General features: G+C 42.7%; 1 protein-coding gene and 1 pseudogene across 1 annotated transcript in view; both read right to left on the reverse strand.

The window, feature by feature from the left end:
- KIF26B (kinesin family member 26B) overlaps positions 1-14039 on the reverse strand; it is a 573188-nt gene that overhangs the window by 422150 nt on the left and 136999 nt on the right. The gene's annotated exons all lie outside the window — the stretch shown is intronic.
- Positions 10496-13042, reverse strand: LOC126067033 (protein BUD31 homolog; annotated as a pseudogene).

The following is a 14039-nucleotide window of genomic DNA, read 5'->3' on the forward strand; positions in this document are numbered from 1 at the left end:
ACAGCAGGTCAGCCTAGTCTATATTTCTACATGAGTCTGCCTGTGGGTGGGGATCTGGTGCGTTCTAACCTGGAAGTCAGGTACCCTGTAACCTTAGAGACCTTAGCTTGTTTAAAAGTGTTAAATTTTCATGCATATCGCATATTTTTCAGGGCCATTGAAGACAAAAAGGTAATGTGTGGTAGCCACTCTACTTTGGCAAAGTTTTCTTTTAGTCCTTGACTCTACTCATCGAAAAATCTTCAAAGTGCTGGCAAGAAAGGTAGCAACCCAAAGCATCTGTAATTGAATTGTGTCCCTCCCATCCCCAAATTTATGTTGAACTTTTAAGCTCTGGTACCTGTGAAGGTGACCTTGTTTGGAAGTAGGGTCTTTGAAATGTTATCAGTTATGTTTACACAAGGAAACCCTGGTGGTGTAGTGGTTAAGTGTTACGGCTGCTAACCAAAAGGTTCGCAGTTTGAATCCACCAAGCGCTCCCTGGAAACTCTACGGGGCAGTTCTACTCTGTCCTATAGGGCCCCTATGACTCGGAATTGACTTGACTGCAATGGGTATGTTTACACGAGGTTATACTGGAGTAGAGTGGGTTCTAATGCAATCATTACCACTTGCTGTTAAGTCAGTTCTCACTCATGGCGACCCATGTATATCAGAGTAAACTGTGCTCTACAGGATTTTCAGTGGCTGGTTTTTTGGAAGTAGATTACCAGGCCCTTTCTTCCAAGGTACCTACAACCATTCAATTAGCAGCTGAGCTGCATTGACAATTTGCACCCAGGGACTCCAAAACCAATCACAGTGGTGCCCTTATGACAGAGGAGAAGAGACACAGAGACACACAGAGAAGAAATGACCCTGTGACGAAGGCTGCAGCTACAAGCCAAGGAGTACCTAAGGCTACCAGAGTGGAGAGACAGGAAAGAATCTTTCCCCGGAGCCTTCAGGGAGAAAAATGGCCCTGCTGACACCCTGAATTCGAACAACTAGGCTCCGGATCTGTGAAACAATGAATTTCTGTTTTTATAAGGCACCCAGTTTGAGGTACTTTGTTATGGCAACCCTAGGAAACCAAGACAGCACCTTCCACGCAGAGTTCCTGCAGGGGCTCGCAGGACCCTAGACTGAATACCAGGGTCTGGGGGGCCCAAGGAAAGTGACCCAAAAACACCTGCAGAGGAGTCTGCCTCTGGTATAGGGTCCCACTCTTAGACAGTTACAGGAACCAAATTCTGCTGACTGCCAAGCCTGAGGCATCTAGGAGCTTTGTCCTTTTCTGAATCACTGAGCCATCAGGCTTAGAGTTTTCCACAGCCTCCTCTACTCCCTTCCTCCTCATTCCAAAGAAAAGCACAGGTCCAATTCAGTTTTTTCAGGTGACTTCATTCCCCCAAGTTGTTATTGAGGTGATTAGTCTGCTTTTCTCAGCAGTGCCCAAACAAATGGCCTCCCTTCCAGCTCTAGCCTCAAACTTAGGATAAACAGATCAATCAGCCCTGGGGGATAGCAATAACCCATGAAAACCTACAGACAATGAGCCCTCTGGGCCTGTCTGGAAAGAAAAAATTTAAGGGATAGGAGGCCCCATTAATATTGTTATTTATTAGTTAAAATTTTAGAATTTCTAGAGCTGGAAGGGACTTTAGTTCAACTTCTTAAGAAAATTAAGGCCTAGACTCTAAGATCTTTTAATAATACAGAATGGAATACAGCATGTCCATTTTGAAGCAGATTTCTGGATTTATTTTTCTCTTGTTGAACAGTAAAGTACAAAACAACATGGCAGCAAAATTCCTGTCAGGGAGTACAGAAAATCCAAATCAACCCTGAAATGTTGAAATCATATTTCACCGCAGTGTAACAGATCCAATATGCACTCCTGACTAAGGCATCCATCACCAGACACCAGGGAGCCCGCCACCAAAGGGCTGGACAACAGGGCGGCAAGACTCTTAAAGGAAAAGCACAGGAAACAAGTGAAATGTCGATCACCATGTTTTACAGAGTGGGGTTCTGTGAGCTATTTTTGGTATGTCAAAGAGCCCCATGGAAATCACACTTTTATGCATTCTTAAGCATTATTCCTTTAGCAGCAAGTATATCAAATCAACCATCACCCCTCTGTCAGTGTGTTGTACTGTGGTAGCTTGTATGCTGCTGTGATGTTGGAGGCTATGTGCTATGGACTGAATTGTGTTCCCCAAAAATGTGTGTCAACTTGGCTAGGCCATGATTCCCAATACTGTGTGGCTGTCCTCCATTTTGTGATCTGATGTAATTAACCCATGTGTTGTGAATCCTAACCTCTATGATGTTAATGAGGCAGGATTAGAGGCAGCTATGTTAATAAAGCAGGATACAACCTACACAACTAAGTTGTATCTTGAGTCAAATTCTTTTGAGATATAAAAGAGAGAAGTAAACACAGAGGAGAGGGAACTCATACCACCAAAAAAGAGAAGAGCCAGGAGCAGGGCATGCCCTTTGGACTTGGGCTCCCTACGCTGAGAAACTCCAAGACCAAGGGGAAGATTAATTACAAGGACCTTCCTCCAGAGCTGACAAAGGGAGAAAGCCTTCTCCTGGAGCTGGTGCCCTGACTTTGGAATTCTAGCCTCCTAAACTGTGAGCGAATAAATTTGTGCTTGTTAAAGCCATTCACTTGTGGCATTTTGTTATAACAGCACTAGATAAGCAAGACACTGTACCACTAGTATTTCGAATACCAGCAACGTCACCCACGGTGGGCAGATTTCAGCAGAGTTTACAAACTGAGACAGACTAGGAAAAAGGCCTGCTGATTTACTTCCAAAACTTAGCCAATGAAAAGATTATGAATTACAGCAGAATATTATCTTCCCCTAGGTTGGAAGGCACTCAAAATACACAATGGCCACAACAATGAACTTGAGCGTACCAATGATCATGAAGATGTCACAGGGCGGGGCAACGTTTTATTCTGTTGTACGACAATGTATCAAATTAATGTGGAGAAATTGGCTATCCAAGCTATTCAAGAACACTGCAGAGTGGTTATATATGTTTGATTTTTTTGAAAGGGGAGTAGGGGTGGGTGAATGAATTGTTACTTAATAAACATAGGTGTAGGGTTTTTAATTGTTTTTTTAAAAAAGCAGGTTCTATCAGGGAAAAAATAAGAGGTTGATGCTGTTTAAAAACTATTTGGAAACCACTAAGCTGGATATTCATCTTTGGAAAAGAGGTGGGAGAATTGTTCTATGAAGTAAAAATTACATAATCTCACTTGGGGAATAATTTTCTTAAATAAAAAGAAGCCAGGAAACCAAAAGGTACCACTCTCAGTCTCAGCAATTTTCTTTCACAGCACAAACACACAATAGCCTGCTTACATGAAACAGGTTATATAGTCTAGTTATGTGACACTATACCATATAGCCTATAGTCATGTTCTGAGTACTTATGTTCATTGGAATTCTGCTTGAATTTGTAGAATTAATGATATATATAATAATAGAGATCTGTTTTGTAGTCAAGTAAGTTAGGTACTTAATGACATTTTACCATTATTTGTGTTATCACATGAATTTACACCCTGCCAGAGAAATAGAAAATGATTTAATACTAAAATGTAATGTATTTCTAAGGAATGTAAGGCAACTCACAAACCAAGGGGACCATATAAGTGTGCACTGACACCAAAACCAAGGGAAATCGTGGTCAAAGTCTATAGCTCAAAAATAAATGTCTTGATTATGGCTTATAACACAGCCAGTGGGAAGACTGTAAGACCCAGGAAACCTGTCATCTCACACTGACTGAGCATTAACTCTAGGACCTCATTTATCTATTCATACATCCATTTATTTGTTTATTTAACAAATACATATTGAATTGCTTCTGTAGACTAGCTAAGCCTTATAAGTGCTTAACAAGTGCTCTGATTAGTTCCTGTTCCTGACCCCCGTGGAGTTTGCCATCTAGTTGGGGATTCAGATAATAGGCTAATACAATACAGTGAGCCAATGCCTAATAAGGGTGATTAGAGGGTGCTAACAGAACAGAAGGGAGTCCCTGGGCAGTACAAAGAAGTCCTACTGCAAACTGAAAGGTTGGAGTTTTGAGTCCACCCAGAGGCACCTCGGAAGAAAGGCCTGGCAATCCACTTTCAAAAAATCCGTCATTGAAAACCCTATGAAGCACAGTTCTACTCTGACACGCACAGGATCACCATGTGTTGGAGTCAATTCAATAGCAATTAGTTTCTGCCAGAGCACAAAGCAAGAGTTTATACATAGGCAGGAAAGGTCTTTCTTAAGAAAACGCTGTATCAGCTGAGACCTGAGTAAAGAGTAAGAGTTATGCAGGAGAAAGTGGGTGGGGAAGAAAATACTTCAAGGTAGAGGGAGCCACGTGTATAAAGGCCAGGATGTCATTAGAGTATGCTCACTTCGGGGAATGGAAAGGAGAGCCATACACCAGGGTTATGCCATGAGTATGAGGAGTGGGGAGAGTTACAGTGGGAAGTGGTAGAAGAACAGGCTGGGAAAGTTGTCAGATGCCACATCACGATGGGTCTTACAAGTCATGTTGAGGAGCTTTAACTGTTTTCTCAGTACAAAGGGGAAATCACTGAAGGTTTTACTCGGGAAAATGGTATCTGTAAAAGAGGAATCACAATCTTTGAATGCACAGACATTTAGGAGGCGATGCATGGTTTGTATCTGTTAAATACCTGTTAAGTACTCAGACGCTCCTCCAAAGCAACAGTTCAGAGTATGAATGTGGGAGTGGGAATGCTCTTCTTGGGATACATGACATGGGTACTTGTCCACAGAGGAACTTGCTCCACAAGACTGCCCTTTTGGCCTGTGGATTGGGCAGCAGACACTGCCAGTGCTCACTGGTATTTGTGGCTTTCCTCCCCTTCCTGGACACACAGAAAATAAGGCCCCCTTTGCAGTTGGACAGGGCCACATGACTGCTCCTAGCCAATGCACTACGACTGAAAGTCAATGTCGTCACTTCTGGATGATGCATAGTTAAAAGCCAATGTGTAGTTCTTGAGCCCCCCTTCCTGCCTCAGTGCACCCTGAAGTCTATGCTGAGATAGAGAGGCCACAGGATCAAAGCAGCTTGAAAACATGGAGGACAACTGCCCTCCAGTGTCACTTGGACTCACAGTGAACTTTGCAGAAACAAAAAATACACACTTTTTTTAATAGTAAGCCACTGAAATTTTGGTGTTCCCACAACTTGACCTAGCTTATCCTGACTGATATTGATGGGGGCAACATAGACCAATCTTACTCTGAACTATATTTTCTTATAAATACTGTCTGCATTTTAGAGTCCTTGGTTAGTGCAAACAATTAACTTGCTCGGCTGCTAACTGAAAGGTTAGAGGTTCAAGTCCACCAGAGGCACCTTGGAAGAAAGGCTTGGCAATCTACTTCTGAAAGGTCACAGCCATGAAAACCCTATGGAGCACAGTTCTACTCTGACACATGTGGGGTCGTTATGAGTTGGAGTCAACTTGATGGCAACTAGTTGGTTGGTAACATTTGCATTATTATTCTATTATTACTGTGAGGCAGCCAGCAGGACTGACGTAGTTGCCTAAAGAACTGAGTTCTAGTCCTGACTCTGCAGCTTATCAACCACATGAACTTGGGCAAACCACATGATTTCTCTGAGGACAACTTTCTTCTAGAAAAAGCGGGGAGCAACACTTGCTACCAGCTCCACCCCTGACCTTAGAGTAGGCGCAACATTTGAAATAAAAAGGGAAAATGCGTGTGAAAATGTTAGGCGAGGTATTACTAGTACATCATTTTCCTACAACTGCTAATGATAGTGTCCTGGGGGCAAGGGGGAGGAATGAATTAGAATTTTTTTAATCACCCTTCCTCACAAAAAAAAAAAAAAAGCGGGGGGGCAAAAGACTTCTATATTTATGTAGATTAAAAATCTCATTTTGTTGCTCGAATAATTTCAGGTTTTTTGAAAGCTCCTGTGAAAGTTGATTATCATATGCAGGCTCAGATAATTTCCCCAGAGAGCTAAACAAATTAAAATATATTTTTTAACTCCAACAAGCTGCCACGTGCCATCAGTTGCATCCTTAGTACAAGTTCCATCATGTAACTTTCATCAGAAGCTGGGTGTCTAAGCAATATTTACCTGGAGGGAAGGGAGGCGGTGAAGGTGGCTGGTGACGGGCCATGACGCGGTTCACCAGGATCCTCCAACTCCAGTGCCCGTTCTTACCAGACAGCCACGCTGAAGGCAGACCTACTTGTGCAGTCAGCGGCTGGACTCTTAATAGGTTGAACCATGTTCCTAATAAGTTGTCTCCTTTACCCACCCTGGGCCACCACTCCAGGAAGCCCTCAATCTGATATACAGATAATCCCACCCCACCCAGCTTGAGTTGGGGGTGATCTGCAGATGCAGTCGGGAGGGCCAATTCTCCCCAAGAGCGGACTCCTGTTCCCAGCTGGCGTCAAGTCCACTCCTTCTCACGTGTGTCAGAGTAGGACTGTCCTCCACAGGGTCTCGATGGCTGCTTTTTTTGGAAGGAGATCACCAGGTCTTTCTCCCAAGGCACCTCTGAGTGGACTTGAACTTCCAATCTTTTGCTTAGCAGCCAAGTGCATTAGCTGTTTTCACCACCCAGGGTCTCAAAAGAGCAGACTGAACGCTGTTGAACAGGAGGAAGTGATGATACGAAGGTGGCCAAATTAAGCTTCAGCAACTGCATTTTTAAGCACTTATACATTCATCTCTGGTGAGAACTACCCTCCAGGTCCAATGTGGGCCGCCCTCCTACAACGCTGAGATACTCGGGCCTTGCATAGAACATTGCTCTGTACATCGTCTTTCTGAGCTGTGGTTAGGATCAAGGAAGTGGGCACCCTCAAAGGAAAAATCAGGTGGTGAGAACAACTCCCAAAGAGAGAGAAGCTAGTCTAGCTTCTCTCTTCCTTTTATGCTTTTCCAGAAACTCTGGGTGTGATCTATTCCCCCAATTCTCTTCTCCTGTTTCAGCTTCATGCTGTTATCTACACAGGGCTCTCAACAGAAGTGCCTGAGGTACAGAACTGGAGAGGGACTGAGGTGTAGTGGAGAAAGCACACAATTTAGGGTCAAAACAATGAATGTTCAATCCCTGCTCTGATACTTAAGAGCTATGTATGATACCAGGAAAGTGCTTTGTAAATTGCAAATGGCTATGGTAAAATTGGAGCCCTGGTGACGCAGCGGTTAAGAGCTTGGCTGCTAACCAAAAGGTCAGCAATTTGAATCTGCCAGCCACTCCTGGGAAACTCTATGGGGCAGTTCTACACTGTCCCATAAGGTCACTGTCAATCAGAATCAACTTCACAGCAAGCGGTTTTATGGTAAATGTGGTTGTGACAGCTTTTCATTTGCAGCTACTCTGTAGCACACCTTTCCAAAGCCAGCCCTGGGTGGCTCCCGTGCATCCGAACAGCTCCTGGAGGTATCTGCCTTCCCATGAGCTCTCTCATCATTATCTCCAGGCTACTGCTGCTCCCCCGTCCACGGATGCCTGTACAGCACACAAGCACATCGCCCTCTTCCCTCCAGAGAGAGAGTCTTGGAGTACAATAGAAGGCAACATCTGACTTAAACTACTTCCACCACTAAGATCAGCTTCATTCAAATTGTTCTTGTTGATATTAGCTGCCATCCCATGGACCCCCGACTCATGGCAACCCCATGCACAACAGAATCGGACCACTGGGATCCATAAGATTTTCACTGGCTGATTTTTGGCAGTAGATCACCAGGCCTTTCTTCCTAGTCCATCTTAGTCTGGAAGCTCCACTAGAATCGGTTCAGCATTATAACAACACACAAGCCTCCATTCACAGATGGGTGGTGGCTATACATGAGGTGCGTTGGCTGGGAATCAACCCCAGGTCTCCTGCAGGGAAGGCAAGAATTCTACCACTGAACCACCATTGGCCCTCTTTCTTTTTTTTCCACCACTGCTTTTCTTATTCAGATTAGGACCCTGAAAACATTACATCATTCCCTAGCTATGTGACCCTGAACAAGTTACTTAAACTCTAAAAGCCTTGACTTCCTTAGAATACTATTATGAGGCTTAAGTGAGCTAAAATATGTAAAGCGCTTAGAAGTAGGCCAAGGATGTTGTTATTGGTATTATCATTATTATAAAAAATGGAATTTGGGAGAGGAAAGGTTAAATGGATAAGAGAGTAGGAAATCCTCCCACCATTCCATGTCACCAGTCAGAAAGCCTAGGAACTCAAAGATTTACTTCTCTGAATACAAAATAACTTACCACCAGTACCTGAGTCCTGTGCTATCTTTACGTGCATGTAGACCATCACCGGCAGTGTTGTTAGCACAGATAACCCTTGGTATTCCAGGCATCCCTGATGCACATTAACCCCTGTCCCTCAGCTGTGCTCCCCTGCACGTCTTACACACCGCTCCAGAGCCCAGAGCACATTTGCCGGAATGCCCTGTTGGCCCACCTCCCCACCCAAAGATTGGGTCTCCTAGGGGAAATCTCTCTCAGAATCCATGCTAGAAATAGTTATTCCTCCTTGGGTAACTGGTTTGCTCTTACACTGTTGTTGTTAGGTTATCTTAAGGACCCTAAATTGAGTTACTGAACACTTTACCTTTCTTCACCATCTTTTGGGAAGCTCATGACCAAATCATTGGGCCACCTCTAACCAGAGCTTCAGGCTGAATGGCATGGATTCCATGTGCTCATCTTTCCCTAGATTAGAACCTATTATTCCAATCCTTACTTTCCCTTAATCTTCATGTCCTCACCTAATCATTCTTTTTCTTGCTCAACTGCATGTATTTTAAAAAGACATCTCAAACTTACTTTTGAATGAAGATATTTATGTAAATAAGATATCTGAGTATGTGTGCACCCACACATATACCCAGAGGGGTTATTTAATCTTCTGCTCTCCAGTGCACAGGATGCTGTCATTTTTCCAAACACTATGATTAAATTGAATTGATTGATCTGAATTGATAGTCTGTTAAACTGTACCATATCTGCCACATCAAAAATGTTCTGTGTTCACCAAGCTTTTGTATTTCAACAAGACCACCACACAGCCTTCCTCCCTGCATCCCCCCAACCCCTGTCCAAAATTCCAGGAATGAGGTGATACATGTTGCCTTCTAACTCCCCTCAGGTCAAACCGACTCAGGGAAAAAACCCCAATTTAACGGCCTTAAAGATGGACTCTGAATAATGGAAACAAGACAGATTGACAGCTTTCAAATAGAAAATTGCCTCCAGAGTTAACAATTGACATGAAAGTTGGTCTGAAAGATTAACCAGTTAAAGATTCCCAGAGGGTGATAACAGTTACTTCTGAGGAGAGGGGGAGGGAAATGAGATTTGGGAGAGGAAGGAAAGACTCAGCTAAATGTATCTGAAATTTTTTCATTAAAAAAAATAAAAATAAGAAAAGCTCCAAAGCAGATAGTGCTCAAAGCTAGCCTCCATTAAATACGGGTGGTAGGTTGGTTTGTCACATCATTCTCTGTGCATTTCTGTGTATCTGAAATACTTTTTAATTTGATAAATACATTTACTCAAAGAATTACACTTTTCAACAAAGATTCCTAGAAGAAATGAGCTTTAAATTGAACTTGAATGGATATCAGGGACTTATCACCCGGGACAAGGAGTCCCTGGGGCCCATTCATTAACAGAGGATCTGTGGAACAAAGCTAAGCACTCATTTATTTTGCAGATCACAGTCCCTCCTTCCTGAAATGGATTTAAGTGTTTTCACAGAGCTTCTGGCGTCCTATTCCCTCTTTGTCATAGTCCCACACGAGACAGTTTTGTTTACAACTATGAAATGCTGCCAATCTCTTCAAAGACAACTGTACCCAGAAAAAGCGCATTACCTCATCTGACAAACTAATATAGATGATAAGGAATCTTAAGAATGCCGCCAAAAGTTAATTGACACTAATTTGAACAGTTACCAGGGTTACAGAGAATAATAATACCCTGCATAGTTAGAGTGTTATAAGTTTCCAAAAATGTCTTTAGACATCTGATTTTGCATTGTTCTTGAAAGACCCTTACGAAAGAGATAGGTAAAGACAGTGTTGTATCTGTATCACTTCTAATAATTTCAAAATCCATTCATCCTATCAAGTGGTAAAAATTTATCAGGTACCAGCTGGATAAGACCAGGCGCCAGGTGCTCTGAGGGATGCTACCAAGAGTAACCACTCCTCCTGGCCTTGAGGAGCTCTCAGTCAGATGGAGATAATAGGACAGACAAAGTAATAAATACAACACAAGGCAGACAATGACGAGGGCTGGAGGAGAGGGATCAAAGGAATATCTATCTGGAGGAAGAAGCCATATCAAGTCTGATGAATTGTGATATTTGAATAATGCATAAGCTTTACAAATGTATTTATGGAGGAAAAAAGTTCCATATTAACAAAGTCCATTGCCATTCAGTTGATTCTGACTCAAAGTGACTGTACAGGACAGTGTAGAACTGCCCCATAAGGTTTCCAAGGGGTGGCCAGTGGATTCGAACTGCAGACCTTTTGGTTAGGAGCCCAATGTCTAACCACTGCACTACCATATTAATAAAAGGTATTAAAAACCAAGACATGGAGTTGGACTTTATTTAGAAGACAATGGACAAGTTTTAGAATATAGTCACACATCTATAATAAAATTTTCCTACTTTTTTTTCTTTTTTTGAGGCTTAGGTTTTATTTTTACAAATCACAGCTGATGGACACCGAAGTCCTCCCCAGGAAGTCCACATTCTAGTGCTAGCCAGGAGTAGTGGTAGGCAGAGAAGAGGGGCTCCCAGGAAGGGGGAGTGGAGCAGAGGTAGAGCCTGCAGAAGCCCAGAGTTCAGGGTGGCGTGGGGGGTGAGGCTGGAGAGCCTCAGTCAGAGTAGGGCCAGCAGCCGCAGTGTGTGCACTCAATAACCCAGCATGGTTCCAGCTTGCTTTTGAGGACCCAGCATATGCGGTTGGTCCCAAAGTTGGTGTCCCGAGTCTGGACGCAGCACAGACAGCGAAGGTTCTCATACCCCTGCTTCTTCCATTTTGCCATCAGGTTATTATCAGGATAGCCTTCTTTAATATAGTATTTGTACAGTTCTCTGTTTATGGTTTTCTGCTTATGGGAGTGGTAGAAAACGGATCAAGTTCTCTGGTGGTGATGGATCCCGAAAATGGGCCACAGAAATTCTACTCCGTCCTTCCCTCTGTTTCAGCTTCTCTCATCTTTTGATCCAATTCATCCAGTTCGGTTCAATCAACTCCCAGCCATCTGGGGGAGCTTTCCAGCTTCTTTTGACTTTAGGCATTTTAATTCACAAAATAATCCACAAAGATCTTAGGGTCTGCTTTCCAAGGGTGTAATGGAAAGACCTCTGGATTCTGCAGTTACAGGCCTGGGTTCTTGTCCAGCTCTACCACTTACTCACTCTGTGACACTGGGGAGGACACCTTCCCATTCTGGTCCTCGGTCTCCTCATCAAAACCTCTGTCTCCTTTGGCCACCGCTTCTCTACTCTTTTTCCTACCTTTTAAAAAAAAAAAAAAAAAAAAACGGCTTATTGATATATACATATTTTGGTCTTACTTCAAAATATGGCCAGAATGCTTCTTTGAAGTGAGGATGGTGAGACTTCAACTAGCTTACTTTGGACACATCACCAAGAAAGAACAGTCACTTGGAAAGGACATCATGATTATCAGTGAAGGGTCTGTGAAAGCTAAGGAGGCCCTCAGTGAGATGGAAGGACTCAGTGGCTGAGAAATAATGAACTCAAACATGCCAACCATCACGAAGGCGGTTCAGGACTGAGCAACACTTCATTCTGTTATACACAAGGCCAGTTGGGTTGGAGCTGACTCAACAGCAACATTGATCTATAATTCTTATACCCCACAATTCATTCATTCACAGCACACAACTCAACGTTTTTATCATAAACAAGGGTTATGCATCCATTGCTAAAATTTGGACATTTTCGTCCTTCCAGAAGAAATCCCGTATCCATAACCTGTCACTCTCCATTCCCCTAGATGTACCATAAAAAACCAAACCCATTGTTAGCAAGTAGATCCTGACTCATAGTGACCCTACAGGACAGAGTAGAACTGCCCTAAAAGGTCTCCAAGGAGCGGCTGGTGGATTCAAACTGCTGACCTTTTGCTTGGCAGCTGATCTCTTAACTATTGCGCCACCAAGGCTCCACCCCACCATAAGTAACCACTAATCTATTTACTGTCTCTATAGATTTGCCTATCTTGGGCATTTCATATAAATAGAACCACACGAGATGTGGCTCTCTGTGACTGACTTCTACCACTTAGCACAATGTTTTCAAGGTTCATCTATGTTGTAACAAGTATCAATATTTCAATTCTTTTTATTGCCGAATAATACTCTGCTGTATGGATATACCAATTTTACTTTTAATTTTGATGTAGTCCAACTCATCAGTTGGGCATTTGGGTTGTTTCTGTACTTTGGCTATTGTGAATAATGTTACTACGAACATTCACGCTCAATCACTTGAGTATATGCCTGCATGTAGAATGCCTGAGTCATACAGTAACTCTATGTTCAACCATTTGAGGAACCGCTAGTGTTTCCCAAAGTGGCTGATCCATTTTACATTCCCACCAACCGTGTCTGAGTGTTCCAGTTTCTCTACATCTCCAGCACCTTAGTGTCCATCTTTTTGTCAGAGCCGTTCTACTGGGTGTGAAGTGGTATATCATTCTGGTTTTGACTGGCATTTCTCAATGACTAATGATGCTGAACATCTTTTCATATGCTTATAATCCATGTGTATATCTTCTTTGGAGAAATGTCTTTTCGTAGCCTTTATCCATGTTTTAATTGGGTTGTCTCTTTATTATTGAGTTTGAAGAATTCTTTGTATATTCTGGATAGAAGTTCCTTATCAGATATATGATTTAAAAATATTTCCTCCCATTCTGTGAGTTGTCTTTTCTCTTCTCTTTCTTGATGATATCATTTGCAGCACAAAAAAAAAAAAAAAAAAAATTATTTTTGATGTATTCCAATTTATCTATTTTTTCTTTTGTGTTTTCCTACGTAGTTGTATGCTCTTTTATATTCTCTTCACAATAATTTTGTAATATTTTTGTAGACAGAATAGAAACATAACTCAGTCCTTCTAGCAAGGTTGATGATTTTTTTAAACTGATAGTTAAGAAGCAGCTTAGCTTCTGACTGTACCTTTCGCCTCCAGTAGCCCCACATTTCTGGTGCCAGACACCACATGGCATTCACACGGTGATGCGCCCTGGTGATGTCTGGTGAGTTGGCACAATGAGCAGAAAGAAGCCATTGCTATACTGGAACCCTGTGGGGTAAAGAATTTACCTTTACCCAAAGTAAAGTGGCCTTTGTCCTTGGCTCTGGAGAAGTAACTCTTGGAGTAATTGGGTGTTTTATTCTGGTACATCCAGACCACACTTGAGGATTTATGCTAGCGAGTGGGAGCTGGCCAGAAAAGTCTCACCAGGGAGGCCCACCTATATCAATTTGCCTCAAGAGCCATGATTTAGCCTATCATGTAGGACTGGCCAATAAAAGCCAAGAACACCAAGGCTCAGAGCTTCCTGGTTGTCAAAGGGAGGGTGATGCACACTCTCTGAGACAATGAAGCTTTGTGTTGGGGACTCTGCCAGACCTCATCTGTGCATCTCTTCCTTATGACAATCCTGATTTATGTCCTTTTGCGATAATAAATCTATAATCATTAGTAAAAACAAAAAAACAAACCCATTGCCATCGAGTCAATTCCAACTCACAACGACCCTATAGGACAGAGTAGAACTGCTCCACAGGGTTTCCAAGGAGTGCCTGGTGGATTCAAACTGCCAACCTTTTGGTTAGCCGCTGTAGCTCTTAACCACTACACCACCAGTGTTTCCATAAGTATAGTACTCTCCATGAATTCTGTGAGTCATTCTGGGGAAGTATCAAACCCAAAGGA

This window comes from Elephas maximus, chromosome 24 (genome assembly GCF_024166365.1).
Source record: "Elephas maximus indicus isolate mEleMax1 chromosome 24, mEleMax1 primary haplotype, whole genome shotgun sequence".
NCBI lineage: Eukaryota > Metazoa > Chordata > Mammalia > Proboscidea > Elephantidae > Elephas > Elephas maximus.